Source organism: Anolis sagrei, chromosome 2 (genome assembly GCF_037176765.1).
Source record: "Anolis sagrei isolate rAnoSag1 chromosome 2, rAnoSag1.mat, whole genome shotgun sequence".
In the NCBI taxonomy this organism is placed as follows: domain Eukaryota; kingdom Metazoa; phylum Chordata; class Lepidosauria; order Squamata; family Dactyloidae; genus Anolis; species Anolis sagrei.
The window spans coordinates 243,017,677-243,045,511 of NC_090022.1; the positions used below are offsets into that span (position 1 = coordinate 243,017,677).

Consider the following 27,835-nt stretch of genomic DNA (forward strand, 5'->3'; position numbering starts at 1 on the left):
TCCACAAACTCCAGTATCACCTTTTGTTTCATGGCCCAGCATTATTTCCAATTTTAACTCTACATTTGGCCTTCCCACTGTTTTTAATTATGTGTTGCTTTTTTTGATAATGTTGTGTATTTTTGTCTATGTTTTTTAATTGCTTGTATTGATGTTTTATTGCTTTTGTTGTTGTGTTTGGGCTCGGCCTCATGTAAGCCGCACCGAGTCCCTTGGGGAGATAATAATAATAATAATAATAATAATAATAATAATAATAATAATAACACAGAGAGACATTGTTTTGGAATATCTGTATTGGTATATAATAATAATAATAATAATAATAATAATAATAATAATAATAATAATAATATAACATATGTTCGATGGATTTAACTGTGACTTTTTAGTGCTGTTTGTGTTTAATTCCGTTTAATGGTTACATATTTGTATATTTTAAATTGTATGCTAATACTTTTATGTCAAGCTGTTTTGAGTCCCCTTTGGGGAGATAAAGCAGGGTATTAATAATGATAATAACCACCTTATACACATAGTCTGAAGGTAATTTTATTCAATATTTTAATAGTGGTGTGCATTAAACAATGGTGTCATTATCTCGGTCATCTATGTGGACAATTTTTAATTTTGAAGTATTTGGATTTCATAATTCCAGATGCCCAATCTGTATTAAGTAGTAGTATGAGTTGCAATCTTTCCTGTATGCAAAACCAGAAGGAGGCAATGAAGGGGAGGCTCCCTGACCTCAGCTAGTTGCCATTTTGTAGATGGAAAAAAATGAAGAACTATTGCCCTCCCTAGAGATCCTAGATAATTATGGCAATTCCCTTTTCCCAGATGTAAAATCACTGCCAGATTATGCTAAAGAGGTCAACCCCCACCCTCAAGCACTGATTGACCATGGGATGGTCAGAAATCGGAATTACATGTAGGTGTTAAGGAGAACTATAATACTAATACTAATACTAATACTAATACTAATACTAATACTAATAATAATAATATCTTTATTTTTATACCCCGCCTCCATCTCCCTGAAAGGACTTGGAGCAGCTCACATGGGGCCAAGCCCAATCAACAAAGTTAAAACGTATCATATACAAACAAAACAAAAATGTCATCACAGATCAGAAACCTAGCTGCAACATGATGCTTCTTACTCAGTCCACATGCCCAAACTTTGTGCATTAGATCCAACAACCAACTCATTGGTTAGAATGTGTGGTGAAGACACTGATGAAAGTAACTCTGGACATTATTACATGAAGCCACCATCCCACAGTACTCATATGACTAATGATCCCAGGTATTTACCAGGATGGTTATCTTTCTTACTGCATGCCTGCATGATGATGCAGCTTCCTGCTGAGAAAAGAACTCTGTCCTTCCACAGTCCCATTCCTCAAACAAATAGCCAACACCTGTAGGGAAAAGGTCCGCAAAGCTAAAGCAAAAAACGAGCTCAGACTTGCCAGGGACATTAAAAACAATAAAAAGGGCTTCTATTCTTATGTCAGTAGAAAAAGGAAAAACAAGGAGGCGATAGGACCTCTTCGAGGAGAAGATGGGGCAATGCTGACAGGGGATAGGGAAAAGGCAGAACTACTTAATGCCTTCTTTGCCTCGGTCTTCTCACAAAAAGAGAGTCTTCAACCTCAGCAAGATGGAGTGGATGAGGGATTGGAGGACATCCAACCCCAAATTGGGAAAGAAGTCGTCCAGGAATACCTGGCCGCTCTTAATGAGTTCAAGTCCCCAGGACCAGATCAACTACACCCAAGAGTATTGAAGGAACTAGCGGAAGTCATTTCGGAACCATTGGCAACCATCTTTGAGAGTTCTTGGAGAACGGGAGAAGTTCCAGCAGATTGGAGGAGGGCCAATGTGGTCCCAATCTTCAAGAAGGGAAAAAAGGACGACCCAAACAACTACCGTCCGGTCAGCCTCACGTCGATACCGGGCAAGATTCTGGAAAATATTGTTAAGGAAGTGGTCTGCAAACACTTAGAAACAAATGCAGTCATCGCTAATAGTCAACATGGATTTATCAAAAACAAGTCATGCCAGACTAATCTGATCTCTTTCTTCGATAGAGCTACAAGCTGGGTAGATGCGGGGAATGCCGTGGATGTAGCGTACCTGGATTTCAGTAAGGCCTTCGACAAGGTCCCCCATGACCTTCTGGCAAGGAAACTAGTCCAATGTGGGCTAGGCAAAACTACGGTGAGGTGGATCTGTAATTGGTTAAGTGGACGAACACAGAGAGTGCTCACTAATGCTTCCTCTTCATCTTGGAAAGAAGTGACGAGCGGAGTGCCGCAGGGTTCCGTCCTGGGCCCGGTCCTGTTCAACATCTTTATTAATGACTTAGATGAAGGGCTAGAAGGCATGATCATCAAGTTTGCAGACGACACCAAATTGGGAGGGATAGCCAATAGTCCAGAGGACAGGAGCAGAATTCAAAACGATCTTGACAGATTAGAGAGATGGGCCAAAACTAACAAAATGAAGTTCAACAGTGACAAATGCAAGATACTCCACTTTGGCAGAAAAAATGAGATGCAAAGATACAGAATGGGGGACGCCTGGCTCGAGAGCAGTACGTGTGAAAAAGATCTTGGAGTCCTCGTGGACAACAAGTTAAACATGAGCCAACAATGTGATGTGGCGGCAAAAAAAGCCAATGGGATTTTGGCCTGCATCAATAGGAGCATAGTGTCTAGATCTAAGGAAGTAATGCTACCCCTCTATTCTGCTTTGGTTAGACCACATCTGGAATATTGTGTCCAATTCTGGGCACCACAATTCAAGAGAGATATTGACAAGCTGGAAAGTGTCCAGAGGAGGGCGACTAAAATGATCAAGGGTCTGGAGAACAAGCCCTATGAGGAGCGGCTTAGGGAACTGGGCATGTTTAGCCTGAAGAAGAGAAGGCTGAGAGGAGATATGATAGCCATGTATAAATATGTGAGAGGAAGCCACAGGGAGGAGGGAGCTAGCTTGTTTTCTGCTTCCTTGGAGACTAGGACACGGAACAATGGCTTCAAACTACAAGAAAGGAGATTCCATCTGAACATTAGGAAGAACTTCCTGACTGTGAGAGCCGTTCAGCAGTGGAACTCTCTGCCCCGGAGTGTGGTGGAGGCTCCTTCCTTGGAAGCTTTTAAACAGAGGCTGGATGGCCATCTGTCAGGGGTGATTTGAATGCAATATTCCTGCTTCTTGGCAGGGGGTTGGACTGGATGGCCCATGAGGTCTCTTCCAACTCTTTGATTCTATGATTCTAAGTAAATGTTTATAAAAATATTTATGCAAGTTTTGGGAAGATTTTTTAAATCAACAAAACTATTTTAGTGGGTTATGGAAAAGGAAGAAGCAGATGAACCTGCTCCTGGTGTTACTACTGTGTCAGCATCCTGGGACAGAAGTACATGGACTTCATCATACCAGATAAATGCCAGAGCAGGGTGTGAGTAGGTAAAACCCATCAATCACTGGGGACAGCTTAGTAACAGGAAGATAGCAAACTGGCAATGGGTTTTGTGACAGAGACTATCACCAAAGATGATAGTCCTACTAGTCCTGCTTCTTTGCTAATTGCAATAAAGTCCTTAATTTGTGGGTTCCTCCCACTTACCTCAAAGGCAATCACCCAATGCAATTGTTAGAACAGGGCAGGGAATTTAGAGTCTAGGAGGTGAACAGTGAACCAGATTAGGTCCATATGCAGTAAAATCCTCTCCTAAAACTTTGGGGAAATGTGCCTTACAAGGGCCCTCTTTGAGTTAAGGTCTTCTTTCATCCCAATAGACTTTTTTCCAGATGCAGTTTTTGAAAGCAGCAGCTATACAAATGAGAAGTCTCTCCATCCTTCTGTTAGAGGGCACTTTCAAAGCTGTATCTATGTCACTGTGGTACCTAAGAGGGCTTTATAATTGATTATTCACTGAGCATGAGCAGAGGAGTTTGCAAGATTTCAATGTACTCCAGTAACTGCAATCAATCTTCCATGTCCAAAAAACACTCTTGTGCTCACTGGTTTACATATCCTGCCTGTTTGGTTGCTGAAATCTGAAAATTGGACACAAGCCAACACATGCCATGCACGCACGCACACACACGCACACACATGTCTCTACCTTCCTGAGTCAAAATTATTTACTTCCTAATTTTTGCTGACAATGAAACTGTTATAATATTTGCATTACTAAAAATAGCATTTCATTTTTTTAAAAAAAAATGAGGAATGTGGAGCGAGAGAAGAGAAAATGGTCATTAATATGCTTCACTCACTCAGAGAAACCCAACAAAGATGAATGCAAACTAATAACCATTAGAGCACACTGAAGAAGAGTTACAGCCGCAGACAGGTTTGTAAAAACATGACATATGCTTTCAAATATGATAAAGCTGCATAGTTTTTTTCCACAGAGGCAAAACTAAGCCCACTGTTATATCTGAGGAGGGACAAAGTGAACTGAGCCAAACATCTTGGCAATTAATGGGAACTGCAAGCTACTGGAACTAAATCAATTCAGATATAACCTGACCATATCCTGAGGAATATAAGACTTGGATTTATAGACTATTAAAAGTAGAACTTGGAACATTAATTTTTAATGAAATGCATTGCACTAGTTGTTGGTTTTAAAATTAATGTGTTGTTTGTTACCTATTACTTTATGGCCCTTACCTTGCCTTATTAGCTTATCTTATTATGCATTGTTAGCTTTTTACATTATTGTTGCTATTGTTGTTGCTTTGAAACAAATATATCTAAAAATAGAAAAAAATGCCTTAGATGTAACAAGGAAAAATCACTCATCGCACCATGGAATTGGTATTTGGAATGCAAAGTCAGCCCTCCAACTGTCTTTGCACTCCTACCAAATAAAAAAAACCCCTTCAACCCACCCCCCACACCACCCAAAATGTTGATCAGGTTCTCCCAAAAATCCGAGTACTGTGATTAGCCATTTTAGACAATTTTGCCCCTCTTTGCAATCTGTTTCTTACTTGTATGAGCCTTTTTTCAGAACAGACCTACAGGAACCAAAACTTGGTGAGAGGAGCAGAAAGTTGGGAGAAATGACTAACCACATCCTATCCAGAGATGTTAGGGCAGTTGTACTAGCTGTTTTGGGATTAAAAAGTTATAGGAAATCATTTGGGAGTCAGAGACACTGAGGTGTGTGTATGTGAAGACTAAAATCCTCCAGAGTTTAATGGGAAAAGATCTCACCTCAAACCTGTCCTGATACAACAGAAGACATAGCTAAGATAAGTATGAGCCATTTTGGGGAATGATCCAGCATAGATGCAAAGTGAGTATATCTATGGTTTAGTTCAAGCTTACTCAGATGTTCTCAGTTAGTAATAAACCTCAATATTAGTAAAGATGAACTGGAAACACTAATCATATGCTGGAAGCAACATTTGAAACTTTTCTATCCTGTAGTACATCCTTTCCAACTCTGAGTCCTGGCCTTGATTCTCTTGACATGTAGACACTTTCTCTATTTTTATCATGTTTCCCTGTCTGGTTTCTCTCCCCAACTTCTGACTTGTGCTCTCAGCTTCTTGACCTTGGACTCTTAATAACCAACACCAGCTTCGTTTCATGATCCCACACATTAATTTATAATACCCCAGAAAATGTTCACCTTGAATTACACAAAAAATAATGTTTCTGTTTACTTCATAAATAATATTGTAATGTTCCATTTATGACAAAATTTAACATCTGACAGAATCATGATGCTGCATAGCTGTAACACAATATTTTCAAGCAATAGTTAAAAGTTATTAAAGAATTCACAATCATGGGAGCAGCTGTAAAATCTGGTAGTTCCCATCTCAGTGGGGCAGTTAGTTTGCCCTAAGTTTTAAAATGATCATTAAAGTACTTATTTCAGATGCTTAACCAGTTTTGGGGGTGAGTTTTAGCACCTTGGATAGCGTCTTCAATAGCTTCTTTAAAGTTTAAACTAAAACTACAGCAGATTTACTATCACTGATCCGGCCACAGTGGGATTATTGGTGGTAGCAGGGAAGTCTTGCACAGCTGACCCAGAATTTGTCATCCTCTTCTTGGGGATGAGGTTTTACAGGGAGAACTCCAACCCTTCCCTCTCCTGTTATTCTTCTTCAGAAGAAAACTAAAATACACCTCCACACCTGCATCTCATTCTCCATCTTCACTAAGATAGCTGTGATACCACCCATTTTCTTGTTTCTCCAGTGGCAATGTCCTTAATGATGAGAAATATCGGGGAAATAAGGTTAGTGGTTGTCTTTAAAAAATCCTTTGTTCAAATATAAAAAAAGAGTTTCTTCTTATTAAAAAAATGCCACTGAAAAAAGACTTAGCAATTCAACTGATCTACAAATATTGTGTTTAGACATATCTAGGGCTTTTTCCATTTGTAGAGGTGCACCTTCAGAAGAAAATGAGGAAACATGAATTCATACACTGAGAGCTATGGCTCTGAGGCCTTCATCACATGAAGTAGGCAAACAGGCATTGCACAATGCCATGTGCACCTTCCCCTCATCCCGTGTTCATTAGTCTCTGGTCCCAATCTATTGATGGGTTAAAAAATCCACAATGTTCCCATCATTTATCTTAGTGTGATGGGTCCTTCTCCTTCACTGACAATAAGGAGTAGAATTGTCTTCCTCTTTCGTTCCATCTCACTATTTCCAAGCTGGCTGCTCTTCTTTTGTCTAATACATATCTTAGCCTTCTTTTTAATGCTAAAATCATACAATGGCACTAAAACTACAAATAAGAAGAAAAAATTGAGAAAGCACAGAATGTAGGAAGTGAGGTTATGAGGGTGTGCAGACTTATGATAACACAACTTTAGTTAAATAGTAGATTGGTGTGATATCGTTAAGGTCTAAAGAGAGTACACTATGATAGATAACCTTATAACAGTTTAAAGGGAGTGGGAATAAATGAAAGGACATGAGTGCATTAGTGACACTAACAGATGCTCCCTCTGAGGCCAAGGCCTTTGGGATTGTTTTTCTCTTGCTGCTTAAGTGTATGAATGTGTGCGCATGCACACACAAACACACAGAAAAAGCGAGACTTCCTTGCTCCAGACCATTTCTGTTACCTTCACCTTCCCTCCCTTTCTTCATACATATGACAAATTTGCTATGGACAACATCTAGCAAAGAGACAAATCATGAGCTTTGGATGAAAATCTGAACAGAACAGACACAGCAACAAAAGAGGCAAGAAACAAGAGTTAGTGAGATACAAGGTTAAGCTTCTCTTAAAAAAAAAAACATTCTGACTATCAATTGTCCTTTATTGTCCTGCTCCTTTCCATTGTGGGAATTGTTTAGAACATGCAGGCTTCCAGGGTCTCTTTATTTATTTATTTTCAGCAGCTTTGTAGCAGCAGATGTGATAATTACAAGATGAACCATCATAGAAATTTGGCATTTAATCTGTTTGCCTTAATTTCATTTTTACTACTTCTTCCCTTGAAGATAGCAAACAGAGATTGAGGCCATAAACTGACAACTTGTATAGCTTGTGAAGCAACTGATTTCCTGAAATGTGAGATGATTTACATTTCCAATCAAATGGACAGAAAATGAAACATTCAGCACAACTCCAGTGCAAGCAGTAACAGCTCCCGAGTGAATTGGATTCCTTCTCTAATCTTTACAAAACCACTATTAAATATTAAATTACAGTCCGCAGAAGGGTTTTCTACACAGTCTAAAATTAGATAAAGTTAGTAGTATTAGATCTCACATTGTCACAAGTGAGCAAAGGGTTATATTTTGTTGTTTTCCCTCCCTAGTGTTTGTATTGTCTCCTGTGAGAAGTGAGGTTTTGTAGGACGATAGCATGGCAATACTTATTGTCAAGAACCAAGATGTTGATGATACTCATATTTTAAAAGGTGGGGCGAAATTTAGAATGAAAGGCTCGTCTGGAAGTGGAACCTGTTCCTGGGCCTGGGATTTAGCAAAGTAGAACATGATGAAGTTAATAACTATGGACAAAATAGCAGATGACTCTACTGTTTTGTGGCTTTCAAAGGACTGAAGCCTCCAAGATTTTCCCCTAATTAGAATTTCGGAGGCATCTGAGGATGTGAGTGAGCTGGACAAACTATTCTGTCATTGGCTGCCATTAAAGCAAGAGCCTAACCTTCAAAGCAGAGTGGCAAACATGAGGAAAGATATATGAGGATGCTTATCTCCCCTTGCCATAAAAGGCATTCTATGTATTTGCAATGTGCATCAAGGATCTGAAAGGGAGCTTTCTGCTTAGCAGCTCTTAAGTATTCTGGGGCTAACAAGCATGGCGAAGAGAAGACCACCTGGGATCACAAGATAATTAAATGCTATCCTGTGTTTTCAATCTATCCCCGAAGAACAAAAATAATAACTATGTGCCCTGCACTCAGGGAAAGAGATGCATCGCTGTGGTAGCTGCTGCCATCTAATTAATTGCTGCATCTTGTTGACATTTATTTGTAAACATAGGTACTCCATTATGGGAATAATGCTAAGGGACGCACCAGTGGTGGCTGGCTCCTTGAATGTCAATGGGGTGATGAATGTGCTTTGGGCTTCAGTCTGATCTTTAAAGGGGATATTTTAGGAGCTGAACCCAAAAGGTAAAATAGATTCTGGGCCTTCAATAGCTTCTTTAAAGTTCAAACTAAAACTACAGCAGATTTACTATCACTGATCCGGCCACAGTGGGATTATTGGTGGTAGCAGGGAAGTAGAAAGTCTCCAGGTGTAGAGAAATGGTTGTGTTGAGCCCCACACATTTTGAACTTCCACCTTAGGAGAACATATGTAGCTCTTCTCTCTTTTTAAAAAATAGCATACAACCTAGAGTAATACATTGTATAAATGAACACCTCAATAATGGGATATAGGGGGAAAATCTAAAGAAAATATTAAGGAATCTTTTTGGAAATGGGTAAAGAAATATACACTAACCTGAGCAGTTGATAAGAAATCTGATCACCTGAGCTCGGACAATTGCAAACAATATACTTTTAGGAATGTTCTTCTTACCTTCCGTCTGTGTTTGCTCCTGGTTGTCCTTTACAAGCCACAAAGTCAATGTGTAAGTCCCCATGTCAATTGTATCGAGCATAAAGAACACATCAAAAATCACTGTGTACAAAAGCACTAAAAATAACACCATGGGCACACTTCCTATTCTAGTTCCATGTTAAAAGACTATTTCTAGTTTCACATCCCGTTTAATGCTAGCATTGCTGTGGGAGTCTGTTGTCTGGACTGTTTTGTTTTGTTTATATCCTCCCTTTCTCCCAAATTAAAACAAAGTACAGCTAAAATCTATTTGATAGAGAAGTTTAAAATCCATTACATAAACAGTTCTATGTAAAACACTCAATTGCACACAACATAATGAAGCCTTGGCTTTACTTGCTCTCAAAGCCTTCAATGCAGAATTTGAAATCACAATTATTTATTTATTTCCAGATGTCATGTCTGGAATTGCATATAACCAAATGGAGTGATGTAGTATTGTAACCCTGGCTTTGTAGAAGAAATAAAAATGATTGTATATAACTTGGAAGGCAAGCTAACCAAGCGGTATAAGCCTCCAATGACAGATCTGCACTTTTTAGGAGTTACAACACTTTACTGTATGCCTTCAAGTTGTTACCAACTTATGGATATCCATTGGCAAATATATTACTGAGGTTTCTTGGCAAGATTTATTTATTATTTATTTATTTATTTAGAATTTTTATATACCGGTCTTCTCACCTCCGCAGAGGGACTCAGGCCAGTTCACAACAGGATTCATGAACAATAGTTTAAAAAACAACACATCCATAATACACTAAAACATTAAATACAATTATAAAATTACATAAGGCCAAATCGTCAAAATGAAATCACAATTCATCGCCATCTGTCCGTGTAGTCCAGAGTTATTGACTCACTCATCAAATGCCAAATTCCAAAGCCAGGTTTTCACCAGTCTTCTAAAAGTCAGGAGAGAAGGGGCAGTTCTAATCTCCAGTGAGAGAGAGTTCCAGAGCCGAGGGGCCACCACCGAGAAGGCCCTGTCTCTCGTCCCCACCAGACGCAATTGCGAAGATGGTGGGACCGAGAGCAGGGCCCCTCCAGAAGATCTTAAGTGCTGGTTCATAGGGGAGAATCCGTTCGGACAGGTAAACTGGGCCAGAGTCGTTTAGGGATTTATAGGTCAACACCAGCACTTTGAATTGTGCTCGGAAACTAATTGGCAGCCAGTGGAGCTGGCGCAACAGAGGAGTAGTATGCTCCTCTGTTCACAGAAAGGTTGCCTTTGCCTTCTGAGAAAGAGTAACTTTGCCAGAGTTCACTCAATTGGCTTCCATGGCTGAGGAGTGATTTGAGTTTTGGTCTTCAGTGTCATAATCCAACACTCAGACCTCAACACCATGCTGGCTCTTAGCAGCAACACTACTACAACGTGAATACTTGGGTTGTGTGATTCAGGTAAACCACAATCTCTTCCAGCAATTGGGGGGGGGGGGCTTCCCAGGCTCCCCGTCTTGTCATTTTAGGCATAATTTGTCCTTCTATCCTTCATTAAGAATTAGATTAAAAGCACCAGAGTCAAGATACTGCTCTTTCTGGAATCATTTGTCCATATAGCCTTCATTAAGATCTGGATTTAAGAGTTAAGATACCACTCTTTCTGCGATCCTTTCCCTTCTGTCTTTCAAGGAGACCTGAATTTAAGGCTAAGGCTTAAGGTAACACCCTTTCTGGGATCCTTTCTCCTCTGTCTATGAACAAGACCTGGATCTAAGGCAAGAACTTAAGATAAAGCCCTTTCTGGGATCATTTTTTCTTTTATCATTCAGTAAGACCTGGATTTAAAGTATCAGAGTTAAGCTACCACTCATTCTGTGATTCTTTCCATTCTGCCCTTTCAAGGAAACCTGGATTTAAGGCAAAGGCTTAAGATAACACCCTTTCTGGGATCCCTTTTCTCCCTCTCCCACTCCACATGTAGCCAAAAGACTCTTAAAGCAGCCATTTTTTGGCAACCACTGTTCTGTTGTAACCAAAAAAAATGTCAGTGGAGCCCATGCCTTTACAGGCATCTGAACCAGCCAGACCAGCCAAAGATCATTTTTTAAATGAATCCATGCACAACCCTATTGAATACTACACTTAATTTAATAAAATAAAATTAAAATAGGTTCCTAGATGCATGTTTGGATTAAAGATGGATGCCAAGACTGAAGGCTAGTGCCTCATCTAGTACAGGACCACCAATGCAAAGTGCCAGTTTTCTGATCTTTGACAATTGTGCATCAGAAAAAATGTCAGTAGAGATAATTTCTTAGTGGAATGGAATATCTCCCTCTCAAAGTTCATTTTCATACAAAGGTGCTGCCACTCCATCTTCAATAATGGCATCTGATTTCCTAGCTTTCTACCACTCTTTGCTCTGGGAAAAATGGCTTACATACAGCACTTCATTTCTCAGTGCACATCTCTGATGAGATTTGGAAGGTCTTCCAGATAACCTCTGTGCTACAGGAAACCATAATTTGGCCCCATAGCTTGGTAGTGACATGCTACTGTTTCTCCTTGGGGTTTGCTTTAACTGCAGTTCTATCAAATTGCCTTGCTGCTTTTTGAAAATAGAAAAAAATTACAGACCTGGGGATGGGGGAGACATCAATGTTTTTATTCCATTTGTATGTTTGAAAATATCAAGGGCAAATTGAATTTACTGAGAATTTTTCACCTTCCCGGATGGAGTACATGCATTAGAGTTTTTCTTAAGCAATGAGAAAATATTCTTTTACAGTGTTCTGCCCCCGAAAAAAATGCTTCAGTGTAGATTTAATTGAATTTTAGATGAATCATGAAGAGGCTTGCTATCTATGTTTTCATCTGCTGTTATCAGCTGCAAAATGGCTAAGGCTATAAATAGTTGGATATAAATAAATAGTATAGTCTCCCGTAGAGTTTGTGTTCCTTTCATTTTAGATTTCCCCACAATGAATGCCATTATAGTAAGCAACAGACTTTATTTGTGGTCTGTGTCACTCTGAAGCCAAGCATTTAAGGAAAGATTGATCGGACTGACCTGTTTCAGGGCCTTGCTAGAAAACCCCTGACTCGGGTGCCTTTTAGAATCTGGAGAGGCGTAAGTGCTTCATCATTCAGGCCAGCCTTTTGGCATTCCATTTGTAAATGTACATGCGGCACTACTGTAATACAGTCCCTCATGGCGTGACAGCCACATGAGGTAATGCACTATAAATTATTGGCATGCCTTGGCAAATTGGCAAGAGTACTGTTACAATACAGTGTACTGTAAAGAGAAAGAGGGAGGGGGGAGGGAGGGGGAGGGAGAGGGAGAGAGAGGAGACTTTTTAAAAATTGTTGCAGATTTCTTAATTTCTTGTATTGTTAAGCTGAGTCCTACCTCCTGTCTCACCAAATGAAACTGTATTTTTTCAGCATTCTTTGGCAGGCTCTGACAAAAGAAGCATTCTTGGCAACCCCAGACCAGTTTTCCACTGTGTGTCAGTAGCAAACTGCCACACTCACCAGGCATACGGTCAGCTTTACATCCTTGGCACCACCCAAAGCATGTGGCAAAGGCTGTATGCACACAGCACAGCTGCTTGAATAGATGAGGCCATTGTTTGAGCTGTAGATAGATTGAAAACGGAGGATGTCTTTCCTCCTCTGCCCCTCCCCAATCCACATCATTTCTACAACTTTGCACTTAGCAATGGTTAAGTGCTGTGCCAACTCAGCATGGGGGCAACGTGTTTTATTAGAAGTCGGAAAGTGCTATGAAAGCTGAGCCATTCGGAGGTGCCTTTAGTACGCCCTTGCTGGCCTTCTAATAAATTGAGATCACTGTGACTTTTCACTCTGACAGAGTCCTGAGAAATCAGGTGGCAACTTTAACAAGGCCAAAATCATAAGGAAGAATGTTATAGCTCCTGACATCCTCTTCTGCTTTAACTCTGCAGAGAAAACCCAGTCAATTGTGTGCAGGAGGATTGTTTAGTGTGCAGTGTCTGTGCAGAGCCCTGCATTAGTTCCCCCTCATCAGACATAAGTGGTTAAAGTAGAAGGGGATTTTTTTTTCTATTACATTCCGGATTGTTCCCCTTCCCCCATTTCTTTTTTTCTTTCTAAGCAGTGCTGTCACTCATACACTTCACAGGACTAAAAACAGGCTCCAGTTCACAAAAGTCCATTGAGAGGTCAAGAAGGCTCATCGTGCTTAAACACAATCAACTACTAGGCTTTGATGAATCAAAATGAAAATAATTTGGTAGTTCCATTTCACAGCATTATTTTGGGAGGTTTTGAATTATTATTATTTTTTGCAAATGACACACTTTTGTTTGCTCTCTAACCATACCAATATGTTAAGGGTTTTTCGATTTGCATTTCCTGAAGCTCTATAGCTGTGCAAAACATTGCCAGAGGGTGGTTTTTTTGTTTTTTGTTTTTTGCAATCACAATGTCTCTATTGTGATTGCAAAAATTAGAAATAAGCTTTTCATAGAATCATAGAGTTGGAAGAGACTACAAGGGCCATCCAGCCCAAACTCCTGCCATCCAGGAACACATACAATCAAAGCACTCCTTACAGATGGCCATTCACCTCTGTTTAAAATCCTCAATAGAATTATTATTATTATTATTATTATTATTATTATTATTATTATTTATTTATATACCATCTATCTCCCCAAAGAGACTCAGAGAAGGAGACTCCACCATACCCTGGCAGCATATTCCACTGTCAGACGGCTCTTACAATCAAAATGTTTCTTAACTATCAATATTATAATTGTTATGCAGGGCTTTTCTAAAGCCTGGCTATGATTTCAAGGGTTCTTCCAAGATAAAAAGGTTGAGTAAGGCTGATGTAGGTAGACTTCAAGATGTCTGGGAATGTCTCTAAAATGAAATTATTTGTACTGAAGGCAGATTTTAGGACTAGGTTTCATATATAACCAAACTAATTTAGTATACATTCAAAGTAGGTAGACCTAGGTAGAGCATCCTCAGATGTAATCACAATGTACACATTTCTCTTCATCACACATAGCTGGAGTCAACTATGGGAATTCCGACCATTAGGAAGAGCACATCAGTTGTCTCAAGCAGCAAGTAGCCAGGTGTCTGAAGGGCAGTGCCATGTGCTCCTTCCACTCTTTTGTCCTACTCAGCACTGTACCTGGCTCAGAGCTGTCTAATATTTTCACCTTGCTCCACAGTATTCAAAGACATTGGGAAAATATAAATCCATATTTTGTGGAAATTTAAAATAGTGTGGAATTTGCAGATCAGGCCTGTTAAACCTCAGGAAAATAGTTCCTAGTGCCAGTAAATGTTCTGGGGTGACTTTAATATTGAATATTGATAACACCTTGCTTAGGAAGGCTAGGTTCCAGTGTCAGTTTGGTATGTTTATTTAATCACAGGTCAGTCACCCAAAGAGTTTTGAACCAAAATGTCAACCCAATCTACTCTACTTAGCTGACATTTTCCAAAGTAAATCTTTTCCAATTGATCACCAGCTTCCAAGCGGTGTCATCAGTGGCTCTTACAGAAGAAACAGCTACAGATTTATATGACATCTTTACCCTGAAAAGGGCCTCAAAGCACCTTAAAATTAAAATAGGCAAATACAATGATAACTCTAAGTAACTAAAAGCATTAAGAATGAAAATATGATTTTAAAAAATACTTCCTTAAAAGGAAATGCAACCAGTATCCTCTTAAAAGCCTCACTTCAGAGAAAAGAAACCCATGGTGCACCTACATTGTAGAATTAATGCAGTTTGACACCACTTTAATTGCCTTGGCTCAATGCTATGGAATTGTGGGAATGGTAATTTTATTAGGTCTTTAACTTTCTCTGCCAAAGAGCATTCGTGACTCTTGAATCACCACAACCCAGGATTCCAGAGGATTGTGTGTACAGTGAATCAGTTTGAATTAGAGCTATCTGATGTGTCCACACTACCCCATATTACAGGGAATTTCACCATTTCAGAGAAACTCTGAAGCATTCGCTGACTTCTCTTAGGCCCCATGTACACTGCACTATAATGTGGTGTAGAGGCCACATTATCATGTGGAATCTAGTTTCAGTAAGTTCTGTATCTTTGTAGATGTGTGTCTTGTGTAAACGGATCCTGGGGTAACCATGCACAATCCCGCCTTCTCAGGCTCAAGCATCTCACAAAGGAAGTATGGCAGTACCACCCTCCCTTCCTTCTCTTCTTTTCCTGCCTTGTAAACAGTAAAATACTTTCCTTACTGAGCCGGGGGGGGGGGGGGGGGCTTTGCTCTGTTGTACCTCTATATTATGTATGGAGTTTTCGAGAGGGGAGGAATTCCCCCTCTAAAGATCAATTCATCATTCATATGGCAGTTTAGATCCAGCCTTAATGTGGCATAAAACTGCCTTAACTATTTTTACTCTATGTAAACAAATGGAAATCTGTGAACATCTTGTGGAAGTCCATGAGCAACCACTGGTTGAAACCTGAGTAGCAGGCCAGTGTAGACAAACTGATGGAAAAAGCCACTGCTTTTATTGGTCACTTTGAATGATCAAGCATATTAAGCCTTTGCTGTAACCACCACTGACTTTGTTCATAGGCATCAGTTTCTCTAGTGAGGACACATGAGAATCACGCAACTCTCGAGATGTTACTGGATTACAGCTCTAGCCAGGACAGCCAATTCTGAAGAACCTGGAACTGCAGTTCTAAACCATTTGGAGGACTAGACTTTGCTCAGGGCTGTCCTAGTGGCTAAATTTTCCCTCTGTTGGAAAATCAAATATTTTTATTCAATAGGGTTATGGATTTGGTTGTAGGATGTAATATTATAATCCCTTATGTGTAGGCTTGTGTTTGGCATTCAAGAAACTGAAAATGTTGATTACCAGAGAGAGAAAATCCTTTCTGATATTTTATTCTTGAGTCCCCTCGGTGTCATGAAGCTGTCAGGCTGTGAAGCTACGTTGAAAATGATGAAAGGCGATTCTGGAAAACCCATCCAACTGCGTATCACTGAACTTCAATGAAAATGTGAGACCGCATTGTAGTGCTGTACACAGATGCCCCTGCTCCATAATTAAACAGTAGCTGTCGTGCCGGATGTTCCTGTGCAATTAATTGACAATTTACTTGGGATTAAAGAATAATTCTGTGTAAATTCCATGCAATCTGTACTTTGCAGAAGGTAGGTAATACCCCTGACTATTGCGCCCAATTAAGAATGTAATCTCTCTGGATCCAAATCAGCCTATCCATATGCATCATGAATGCTGTCGTACTATGCGACTCGTCCCATTCAACTCAGCATGACAGCTCATGGAAAAAGTCAATAACTGACATAAACCATGGTCTCTGAAACCAGACAGTAAGTGCTTTCTAGTGAATATATGCAAATTCTTAAACAAAGAGAAAGGAGGACTGGATTGCAACCTCAGCCACTGATTATAACCATAAAATGTAGGAGCATTTTAACAGAACAAATGTGTGTGTGTGTGTGTGTGTGTGCATGCACATATATTCAAAAATGCTCATGATATTAAAAAAAAGCTGTCTGATCTTTAGGGCACATATCTGATGTCAAATGAATCATTTGATAGGAATAGGCCATCATATCTCCATTACTGTTCATGACTCATCCACAAAACACTCATATTCCAATATGGACATTCTTGGGTACACTTTTTCTGGATAATTTTTGTTTGTTGACTCATTTGAGTGGGAAATACTTTACTTAATTGTCTCTCCTCCTAAACGTGATACAGGACATGTTAAAATCCATCCAGACCTGGCAACAACAAGAATGACTAAAACACAATAGAAAACAAGGAGTATCAAAAGTAGAGATGACACCAGCAGATATCATAATCTCTTAGGATAGATTTTGACTAATGTTTAATTTTGTTACATTATTCCAGAAATTAATAATGATTTGGATCTATCTGAGGCCAAGTGTCTACCCATGACCACTTCCTCAGTCTAAACCTTGGGTGAAACATTTAACACCAAGAACAATCAAAAGCTAAGGGTTGCTTACTCTAGCTGGTCATTTACGGGAAGGTCAGTCCATGACACTCCCTCCCAAGTCCCAGGACTTTATAAGAAAGAGGAAAGCCCCAGGTTATGCCCAAGAGCAGCCTCCTTCACTACCACCGTGTCCCAGAACCTGAAGAGGTAATTCCAGAGCCCCACCCTTCCCCACAAGGTGGTGACAAAGTGTACTTCGAACTTTTATATCCTCCTCCCAATATCTGTTGGAGACAACCTATTTATCAACTCCACCCTTAACCAATTATCCATGCCGCGAAGTTACATTTAGGGGTAACTGTACAAAGACCTATGCAAAATCAAGAATATCCCTATCCATAAAATTTGTATCACATAGAGAAGAGGCCAAAGATAAGTCTTTCCAATGTGATAACTAATATCTTGTCAAGAATCTGACAGGAAATGAGGTTTTTTTCATGTCCTCTCTTTAGTAAACCATTGGTGGGTATGGGACTGAGGGCATATGATCTGCTCAAGGTCACACAATTCTTTTTTGTGGCCAAGAGAGGATTCAAACACTGGTCTCCAGATTCATATTCCAGTACTGAAACTGCTAGCTGACTTAACATTAGTTAAGCCGGTCCTTGGCCATCACACTTAGGATTGTGCTACAAACCAGAAACAATGAATAAACAAAGAAGATGGTAGTATTTGGGTGAAGAATTTTAAAAGATATAATTTTATGTCAGAACCCAATAAACTTTTAAGAATTCCTCCCTCTTCCTCTTTTGTCTAGGAGAACCTAATGCCCTGTCTGGGTTCACATGTTGAATCCAAGAATCTCTAAGAGACTGACAGATATAATTTAGTGATACACTAGACAGGACCATTGTCCATAGATCCCAGAAGCCCATGGCAATAAAGAATGAAAAAGAGATGATAGCCAGAACATTTTATTTCAGGATGAGATGTAGTGGAAAAATATTACTTAGAATTACCATGGCTGCCTGACAATATTGTATTGGCAGGATTACATTTCTCATCCTTGTCCAAGGACTATTAACATCAGAACACCAATTCAGAGACCTCAATTTGATGAAAAGGAAAAATAGCACTGGGCATCATCAGCATGCTTCACAACAATCTCTCCATCAGCTGCATAAATGTCAAGACTAGCTGGAACCATGTGGTGCCCCATAATCAAATTCATAGAATCACTGCCCCAGTGCTATAGTTTGCTGCTAGTGGAAGCAATACCATAACAAAGCACATATTCTCTAGGTAGCTCAGAGGTACTTGAAAAAAGATTTCATAGCAAACATCTCTAAAAAGTCCATGAAAATCCACAGAATTTGCCTGTCTCAAGATGCTGTCAATCAACCCATACAACCAAGGCAATTTCAGCCTCTAACCTTTACAGGTACAGATCTAGACTACAAATGCACAAGGGGTGAAGAATTTTAATCTTCACACTGTAAACCAACTTCATTTGTGAATTCTACAGCTGTGCTATCATCCATTTGCTTATTTATTTATTTATTTATTTATTTACAGCATTTGTATCCCACCTTTCTCAGCCTGAAGGCAACTCAGGGTGGCATACAGGTTGGCAACAATTAGATGCCACAACATACATCCTTATAAATTAAAAACATTTAATATCACATAATAAAATCCATATAAAACCATTAAAACTATCATCATCAATGTCTTCCAGTTCAACTTCTTATCCAACTTCTTCCAGTTCAACTCCTCAACCAAGATTCTTGATTGTTTAAGATTCAAATGCTTACCTAACTTATGTATTTCCTAATATACTTCTTCCTAACCAGCTCCTACACTAGTGAAGAAAAAGTATGTTAGGAAGTACTGGGTTTAGGTACATATTTCTGTGCTACTTCACCCTCTTAGGACTCCAATGCAACTGGCTATGTCTCCTGATTCCAACCCAGAAACCCACACATTTGTCTCTTCCCCTACTATTATCCACTTGTGACTCCACTGTGTGATCTCCAATGGGCTCAGAATAATCAAACTGGAAACTTCAAATCTTGGTTATTTTTTTAATGTATGTGATGCCCCTATTGGAACAGCTTTGCTCTCTGGAGCTCTACAATAACCGCCATGTTACAGTAGTTGAAGTTTAGATGTTATTTAGGGGGCACATCCAATTGTCTATTGCATTCTAGGGATCGTCTCTTATATAGCAGATCCAAAGCTAATGTCCAAGTGAATTTGTGCATGGACAAAGTGTAAAAATGGCATTTACATCAAAGACAAACAAATTCCTCCTTTATAGTTTCCCCCTCTGGTTAACATAGAATTTATTACACACAGCTGAGAACATAGGACACATCTTCTAACCCCCAAAGTATTACTAATGAGCTTAGTAAGTTTCATTTGTTTCAAAATCATAGAACATTTTGCTGTTGATAGAACCCACATGTACACCTCCTACTACCCTTCTGGCAACTAGCTAAAACTAACTCTGGGGGAAGACTATTTCCCACTGAGGGAATAAAGCCACTTCCTACAGTCAAGGGAATTTCCAACTCAAAATTTACCTGATCTGATTTATCAGAAACTGAAATGTTACGACTGATTAATAAAGTGGCTCTATTGCCGGCATATATATATTGAAATACATTAAGCCTTATTTGTTTGTTTGTTTGTTTGTTTGTTTGTTTGTTTGTTTAAAATGTTTATATTCCTCCCTTCTCACCCCGAAGGGGACTCAGGGCAGAGCACAGCTTATATGGGGCAAACATTCAATATCGGCACATTAATTCATTATATGCATACATAAACATTAAACATATATTGTCAAGGGGAGAGGGGTCAAAACTTGCTGCTTCGTCACTGTGGAGCAATATATTCTGTCATGCTTTCTTATCAAAGGCTACACTGTCTAGAATCTTTATTGGCAGGGATGGAGAAATCTCTAGCCAGAGGTTTCTTGCATGTTCCAACTTTCTTTTTGTGGCATATGATAGTTCAGAGATTATGAGCAACTTTAATAAGGAGTATGCCTCCGCACAAGCTGAATCCAAAACCCTAAGACATGTGTGGATATATAGATCTGGGATGGAACTTACGCAAGGAAGGAAACGTATGTAATATGTAAATTTATGTATCAGCTAATGTACATGTTGAAGAAAATAGCATGATGGTTCATGCACAGATGATAGGACAAATCCTATTCTCCTTGAAATGAAAGCAGAGGGAAAGTCATAGGATACTATAGGACAAGGGAACTCAGACTTTTTAAACAGAAGGCCAGTTCACAGTCCCTCCAACTATTCTGACTGTACTATTAAACACCTGTAAAACACGCTTTACTGCATTTATTTAATAATATTCAGCTTATGTAACAGATATGTTAATTGTTTTGTACTGCAACTTTTTGGTTACTATTAAAGGGTATATCCAGAAAATGGCTCATTTTTCTTTGTTAGGATATAGGTGGGAAGGGCTGGGGGGGGGGGACCAGAAAATTGGGGAAAAACAGGTTTTTTTCTATTTTAAAGCCATTTTTTCCAGAAAATTGAAAAAAGTGTGTAGAAACAAAAAGTCTCAGAAATCTTTCATTATGATCTCAATGATATAGTTTGTATACCATGTCATAGATACATTATTTTTCATTGGAAAAGAACATATTCTACACAGTTTTCATTTTTTTAAAAAAAAAAAATGTCTTTGGAAAAAAATTAGGAAAAACTGTTTTTTCCTCATTTTTCCAGGTTTTTTTCCAGGCATTCCTATCTATCTCTAGTTAGGACCAATGGAGCTGCCAACACTAGGCTAATGAACTTTAAAGTTTCATGTTTATCTTTCAGTGTTTTTGATGCAAAATCTAAAATGAATTAAACTACTAAGGTTCATTTATCTTGTAAATTTATGTTCCATAGACAAGATGGCCAGGTGGCTTAACTGTCTTGTCCTATCATAGAAGGCATTGAATATTTTATAGGTGTCTTTTTAATTGAATGTGCATTGTTGAAACAGATTTCAATTCCTGCAACAACCATTGTCAGTTTGTTAAAAATCTCAAAAGCTATGCACACTACGCTGAAAATTAATCGCAGTTTGTTTTTGTAAATCTGATAACAATATGATGGGGGAAAGTTCTCATCATTTTTTTCAAAATAAAGGAGGAAAGATCTGAAATATTTGTAAGATAGTCGTGAAGTACACATTTAAATGTTATAATACTTGTTGCTTTCAGTTCCGCATCCTCTAGTGTATAAAATACGTTTTTGACTATTTTAAATTCTCCATTACTTACTCAGAGGTTTGCTAATCTTACCAGAAGGAGCATTTGATCTTATTCTCTTGTGGCGATCACGTTTTTTAAATATCCGAAGGGATGTCATGTAGAAGATAGAGCAAGTTTGTTTTCTCCTGCTTACAACCACTCAAACACAAACCAATCAAATTACCAGAAAAAATCCACCGAGAAGAATCCTCTATTTTGTACTGTTAGATCTGTTCAATAGTGGAATAGATCATTTCATAGCATGGTGGATTCTCCATCTTTGAAGAACTTTAAACCTAGGTCAGACTGTCATGTTTCAGGAGTGTTTTGGTTGCATATTTCAGTATGGCAGCGGTTTGAATAGTGTAGTCCCTTACAATAATAATAATAATTATTTATTTATTTATTTGCTTACTTATTACTTATACCTCACCACCATCTCCCCGAAGAGACTCGGGGCAGCTTACATGAGGCCGAGCCCGTCAAATAAAAATAAACAGTACATCAATAAACAAATAAGCAAATAAAACAATATAAATAATATAGTTGAACATATAAGCAATAACACACAAAAGATTTTAAAACATTATGGCACGGCCAGATGTAGATTAAAAATTTTAAAACCCTGGGCGTGTACAGAGTAGGGTATGTCTAGGCATGGGGGTTTTAAAGAGTGATATGGGGGATCAATCCAACAGATAAAGTGCTTTAGAGGATGTATAGAAGGAAATTGGTCAATTCAAAAGATTCTATTATTCTATGATTATAACCAGGTATGCCACTTTCCTACCCACACTCAAGGAACTCTGAGACTTGTGGGTTTTGATATGATAGATCACATCAACTAGCGTAGAATAAGTCTGACTTTTGGTCATACAGTCCCAGTTTAACTGCACAAACATTATTCTAGAAAAGGGTCTTAAAGTTAGAACAGTCTTGGAGGCTCAGCAGTTAAGACTGTTGTTTGGTATTACTCTAATACTGCTCCTGGCTGGCACCAGCACAATAGATACAATGGGAAATGAGAGACATTAAAGCACCTTCTCTGTGTGTGTAGTTCTCATGCATTTTTAGCAGAACAAAAACAATCATCTGAATATTGTAGGGTGAAGAGCTTTGAGGAACTGTCAGGAGGCCTTGGCAGCTACAGAAATTGGATTCAGGGGCAATAATTTCACAATTCCATTCAACAATCTACTCTCTATTTTCCTCTCATTGTAATGGAGACTGAAGTCCTGTCCGGACTTCAGGTTCTTGGTAAAACATACCCTTTCCTCCTCCCCCATAAGAGGAAATACACATCATAGTTCTGGCTTGCAACTATCTCTTCCAAGGCAGTATCTCATTCAGTCCCTACCTGCAGAATTGACTCTTTATGGATATTTTAAACAAGCAAGAATTTAATTTATGGGCTGTTTCCAGTGGTTCTCTCCTATATATTCCAGGGAGCATGGAAATGAGAGAAGAGCAGAAAAAAGTTCCAAATCTTCCAGTTGGAAACACAATTAGCCCATTTTTACCACCATGGTTCCTGCATACATAAGCAAGCCTTTGAACTTACTGCCAATAAATAGCAATTCATTGCTGTTCAGTTCCATTTATTGAACAGCAATATACCTATTTGATTTATTTGCATTGTAATATCTGTTTATTCCTTTGTTATTATTTTATAACACAGTACAGTGTAATAAGAATTCATGCAATAATACAAATACTTTACTGGAAAAGAAACACAAAACAGGGATCCTGCAATACACAAAGCAATTACTCCAGGGCAAAATTCCTTGTACTTTCACAAGGCCACTGTACAATTAAATTAATTATGGACTGAAGCCAGAGAAAGTTAATATCTTTAATTGGACTGAAATTATATGATTCAAAGAAAGGCTTCTCCAGGCAGAATAAAAAGGTAGCAGTGAATTTCCAAGACAGTGGTAACAAGGGTGGTCATGAATCTAAATAAACTGTGAAACCATCGGGGGGGGGGGGGGGGGGGGGGTCGGTCAAATGTCATCTCACATAATGCAGGCAAGATATAGAGTGAACTTTGGATACATCTGTGCCAGCAGCCCTAAAGAAATAAGGTACGGCTTACTATTCAAACTGAGACAAGTTCTTTTGTTCTTCAGATAAATGTGTTTTGAGGTGGAGAAGGGAAGAGTGAATTTCTCAGATCTCAAGTCTTTGTGAACAAAGTACTCCTTTAGTGATATGGTGAATTCTACCTGGCCATAATTCTGTTTGACACCCTTAGGACCAGTGGTAGAGGTGTGCACAATACTGTTTTTCAAAACAGAATCTGAGAATTCTGGCAGTTTCGGAAACCAAACATCTGAAAATGGGATAGATGACAGAGTTTGAATTGACTTGGCCAAAACAGACCATGTGGTGGCTGAAATCGGCTGTTTTCAGTTGCTTTTGACTACATCGTGACAGTAGCCATGTGTGTGGAGTTTTTCTCTCTCTTAGCCTTACTTGAGCCAATCAGAGCAAAAAAAGTGGACCACGTGTCTTTTTGCCAAGCTGCTCTATATATACCAGGGCAAGCTCTTCCATTTTCCTATGGTGTCCTGGCATATGAGAGAGAGATCATGTGCTAGCTAGCTCAGTGTTCTATCTCAGTGCCGTTGCTGCTTAGGATGACTTTTTGAGAATTTCAGTCTTTATCTTCTGTAGTATTTCATTAAATTTTCTTAGTTAATATCTCTATATGAGCCCTTTTTATTTTACTAATTTCACTAGGGAGGAATGGGTGGGCATGTATTTGGGAGGGAGTGAGTTTAAAAGGGACATTTTCCGTGTGGTTGTTTAATTTTTTGTACCTTTTTCTGCTTTAACTTGACTGAGTGTGGGATAGGTTTAGGGAAGAGAGGGATAAACAGACTCCCTTGAGTCCTAATGGGGAGAATATTACTTTAATTTAAATTCCTCTCCAGCCGTATCTTCTGATTTCTGTACATTGTCCTGCACTAGCAGGACCACCCCCCGCCCCCAATATTTAAAAATTACAAAAATGCCCTTTCTTCTAGCTCACCTTATTGACTCTCTGCTATTCCCTCTCAAGCCCTACTTCTGGCTTGTGTTTACACCTGCACCAGCAGCCGTCCCTCTTTATTTGTAGAAACTTTAAAAACTTCTTTATGCTCAGTGGATGACCCAAACCTTCTGAAACTTGAGGGGCTTGCAGTCATAAATATCTCCTCCAAGTGTGACTATTTTCATCCCCATAGCCCTAAAATAATGGAAAGGGAAGCCTCAGAAGTTCCTCTATTGCCACCAATGCGCCAGATCTTCCTGGAACTAAAACAGAACTGACGGAATATTTTCCCCCTTCCTGAAAAATGGAATGGGGGCTGATTGAAAATTGGAACCAAAAACACTACTTTTTTTTAATTGCACACCCTTAGTAGATGGTTGCTTCCATGTTGGTTGTGTAATGTTCTGGACCAATTTGTGGACTATGGTTCAAAAACCTGAACAACTCCTTAACATTCCAACTAAAATTTGGAGATTCAAGGCTCACTTACATGGAGGTCAGCAGCCACTACTGCTTAGAACACAACAATTTCTTCAGAGATTGATGACTTCACATAACAGACCTGATACTTGTAATATGTTTAATCACAAAGAATTTCAGCCCATGTTGTCCCAAGGTATAGCAGGTGGGGACATCTGTGATATTCGCTGCCAACTTCTTTAAGAACTTTTGCAGAAGTCTGACTTTAAAATGATCTTTAACCTTTCACCAACTTCAGAACCACAAGTGCTGTTGGGTTGCAATTTCAATTATCCCCAAACAGCATGGCAGATAATCAAAAGTGATGGGAGTTGATGTTCAGTAACATCTGGTGACCCACTTTGGTCAAAAACTAAAGAACACCAACCACTATGTTAAAAAATATATAGATGGCCTTCTGTATCCACAGAGACTCCATCCATGGATTCAATGGCCATTTGAAGGCAACCATAAAGCTCATGAAAATGGGTTTGACACTATTTATTTATTTATTTATTTATTTAGAACTTTTATATACTGGTCTTCTCACCTCCAACAAAGGACTCAGGCCGGTTTACAACTGAGGAATTCATACACAATAGTTTAAAACATCACATTCAACAATACACTAATATAAAACACATTAAAATACAATCATATAATTACATAAGGCCAAGTCATCAGAATAAAATCACTATTCATCCCCATCCGTCCGTGTGGTCAAGAGTTATTGACTCACTCATCAAATGCCAAATTCCAAAGCCAGGTTTTCACCAACTTTCTAAAGGTCAGGAGGGAAGGGGCAGTTCTAATCCCCAATGGGAGAGAGTTCCAGAGCCGAAGGGCCACCACCGAGAAGGCCCTGTCCCTCGTCCCCACCAGACGCGATTGCGAGGGTGGTGGGAGCAGGGCAACCTGATACTATTGCCCTAACAAAATATACTAGCCACAGATATGGTCCCACTTAAAAATTAATCCAATTTAATACATTGTTTAAATTACCCAAAGAAGTCCAAAGATACAAGATTCCTATGTTTCTTGAAAAATGCTGCAAATGCCTAACAAGAACATGAATATTATTGTGTGTATGTTTTCACTGTGATGAAATATCCGGTGGCTAAGATCAGACCTTATGATTATGAGCTGAAATATGAATTATAGAAACTCGGTCTCAGATTTTCTATTTCTCCTTTAGCACTTTTTTGGAACATCCCCTGCCCCTCCCACTTCCTTTTTCTTGGCTCTCTTTCCTTATTTAATTATGGAGTGTAATGAAATACAAGCTGGCTAAGGAGCCAAGATTTTGAACAGTTGTATATGAACAGAAGATTTCATGTCCTGACACATACATTAACAATTCTTTATTGAACTTTAATGATAAATATCAGATGTCAGCATCTTCTAGGTATTTCCCTTTTTAATTTCTAATCGCACATATAGGCCAGCTCCCATTTCTTCTTTACCCCAGAAGCAGGGTATTTTTGACCTTTTAGATGTTTTCAAATAAAACTGTCACCACTGGTCACGATGGAAGTGGCTTCTCAGAGCTGATGTTCAAAATATCTGGAGAGTGAAATGTTTCACATTCTTGCTTTACATCTGTTTCCCAATAAAGAAGGTTTTAAAAAAAACAAAAAAAACAAAAAACAAATGTTCTCCTAGTGCTTTGAAAAGTTATTATTTTCAATTTTCCCCCAGTAACAAGACATTCCTGCATGTGAGCATACAGACAATGGCAGTATTTAAGGCACCTCTCAAAATGAAAAAAAAAAAACTGATCAGAAATTCTCAAGCTCTTTCCCTCTGAATCAGCTAAAAATAGGAGGTTTTCTTCTTCTTCTCGGGCTCCATTTCAGCTCCCAACTGCCTTTCTCCAAATCCCATCAAAGTATATGAATGTGGTAGGGGTTAAGAAGGAAAACCACAACTAAAGAGGAAATAATATTTCAGGCTACTTGACTACTTGATAGTGGATATGGTTCATAGAAGAAACTTTCCAACCATCAGATGCCAGGCCACAGGTATTGCACAGTAATATTCTGTACGTATCTACTCACAGATCAGTTTCATTAGGACTTACCTCTGAGCAAGAAAGTATAACATTAAAGGTAAAGGTTTTCCCTTGCCATTAAGTCTAGTTGAGTCCAACTCTGGGTGGTGGTGCTCATCTCCATTTCTAAGCTGAAGTACCAGCATAGTCCGTAGACGCGTCCTTGGTCACGTAATTGGCATGACTGCATGGAGAGCCATAACATTCCTGCTGAAGCGGTACCTATTGATCTACTCACTATAACATTACTTTCTGGCATAAACCTTTTAACCCCACACCCATATCCATATTGATATTTTCTTGATGTGTAGTTTCACCTGAATTGCTTTATCCCATTGAAGATACAACCCTTCTTTCCCCCATACATACCTTCCCTCAGAAATCTTCAGACTCAGGGTACATTTTCACTATACAATTAATACAGTTTAATTGCCATGTCTCAATGCTATGAAATCATGGGAGTTGTAGTTTTAAAAGAACTTTCACCTTCTCTGCCAAAGAGTGCTGGTTGCTCACCAAACTATAATGGATCCAGTGGAATCCCAGTGGTGCAGTGGGTTAAACCCCTGTGCCGGCAGGACTGATGACCGACAGGTTTGAATCCGGGGAGAGCGCAGTTGAGCAGCTATTCTGTCTTTCTCCTTGATAGATTTTTCCACAGTAAGGGAAGAGATGGAAGAAAACATGAGCAAATTACAGCTAGAAGATGTTGTTATAAATTTCTGTGAACAAGGCACAGCAATAGCACAACAGAAACATTCCTATGAGTTTGGTCTCACATAAGGACAATGTAGAGCAAATTATTGAAACTTGTGAGTTCTGGACATAGGAATTGACAGTTAAAGCTTCCACCCCTTGTATTTACAAAAACAGTGATCAGAGCCAGTCTGACAGAGAGCAGCATTTTTTTGTGCTCATAAATGATTTCACTTAAACAAGAAGGCTGCCAGTTGATAATGAGCTTT

General features: G+C 39.0%; 1 long non-coding RNA gene across 1 annotated transcript in view; it reads right to left on the reverse strand.

The window, feature by feature from the left end:
* The window catches only part of LOC132766432 (uncharacterized), a 66,071-nt gene extending 38,482 nt beyond the window's left edge, over nucleotides 1-27,589 (reverse strand). The window contains exon 1 of the long non-coding RNA XR_009630474.2: nucleotides 27,387-27,589. This is a non-coding gene — a long non-coding RNA (uncharacterized lncRNA). The remainder of the gene's footprint in view (nucleotides 1-27,386) is intronic.
* Nucleotides 27,590-27,835: the final 246 nt, after the last annotated feature.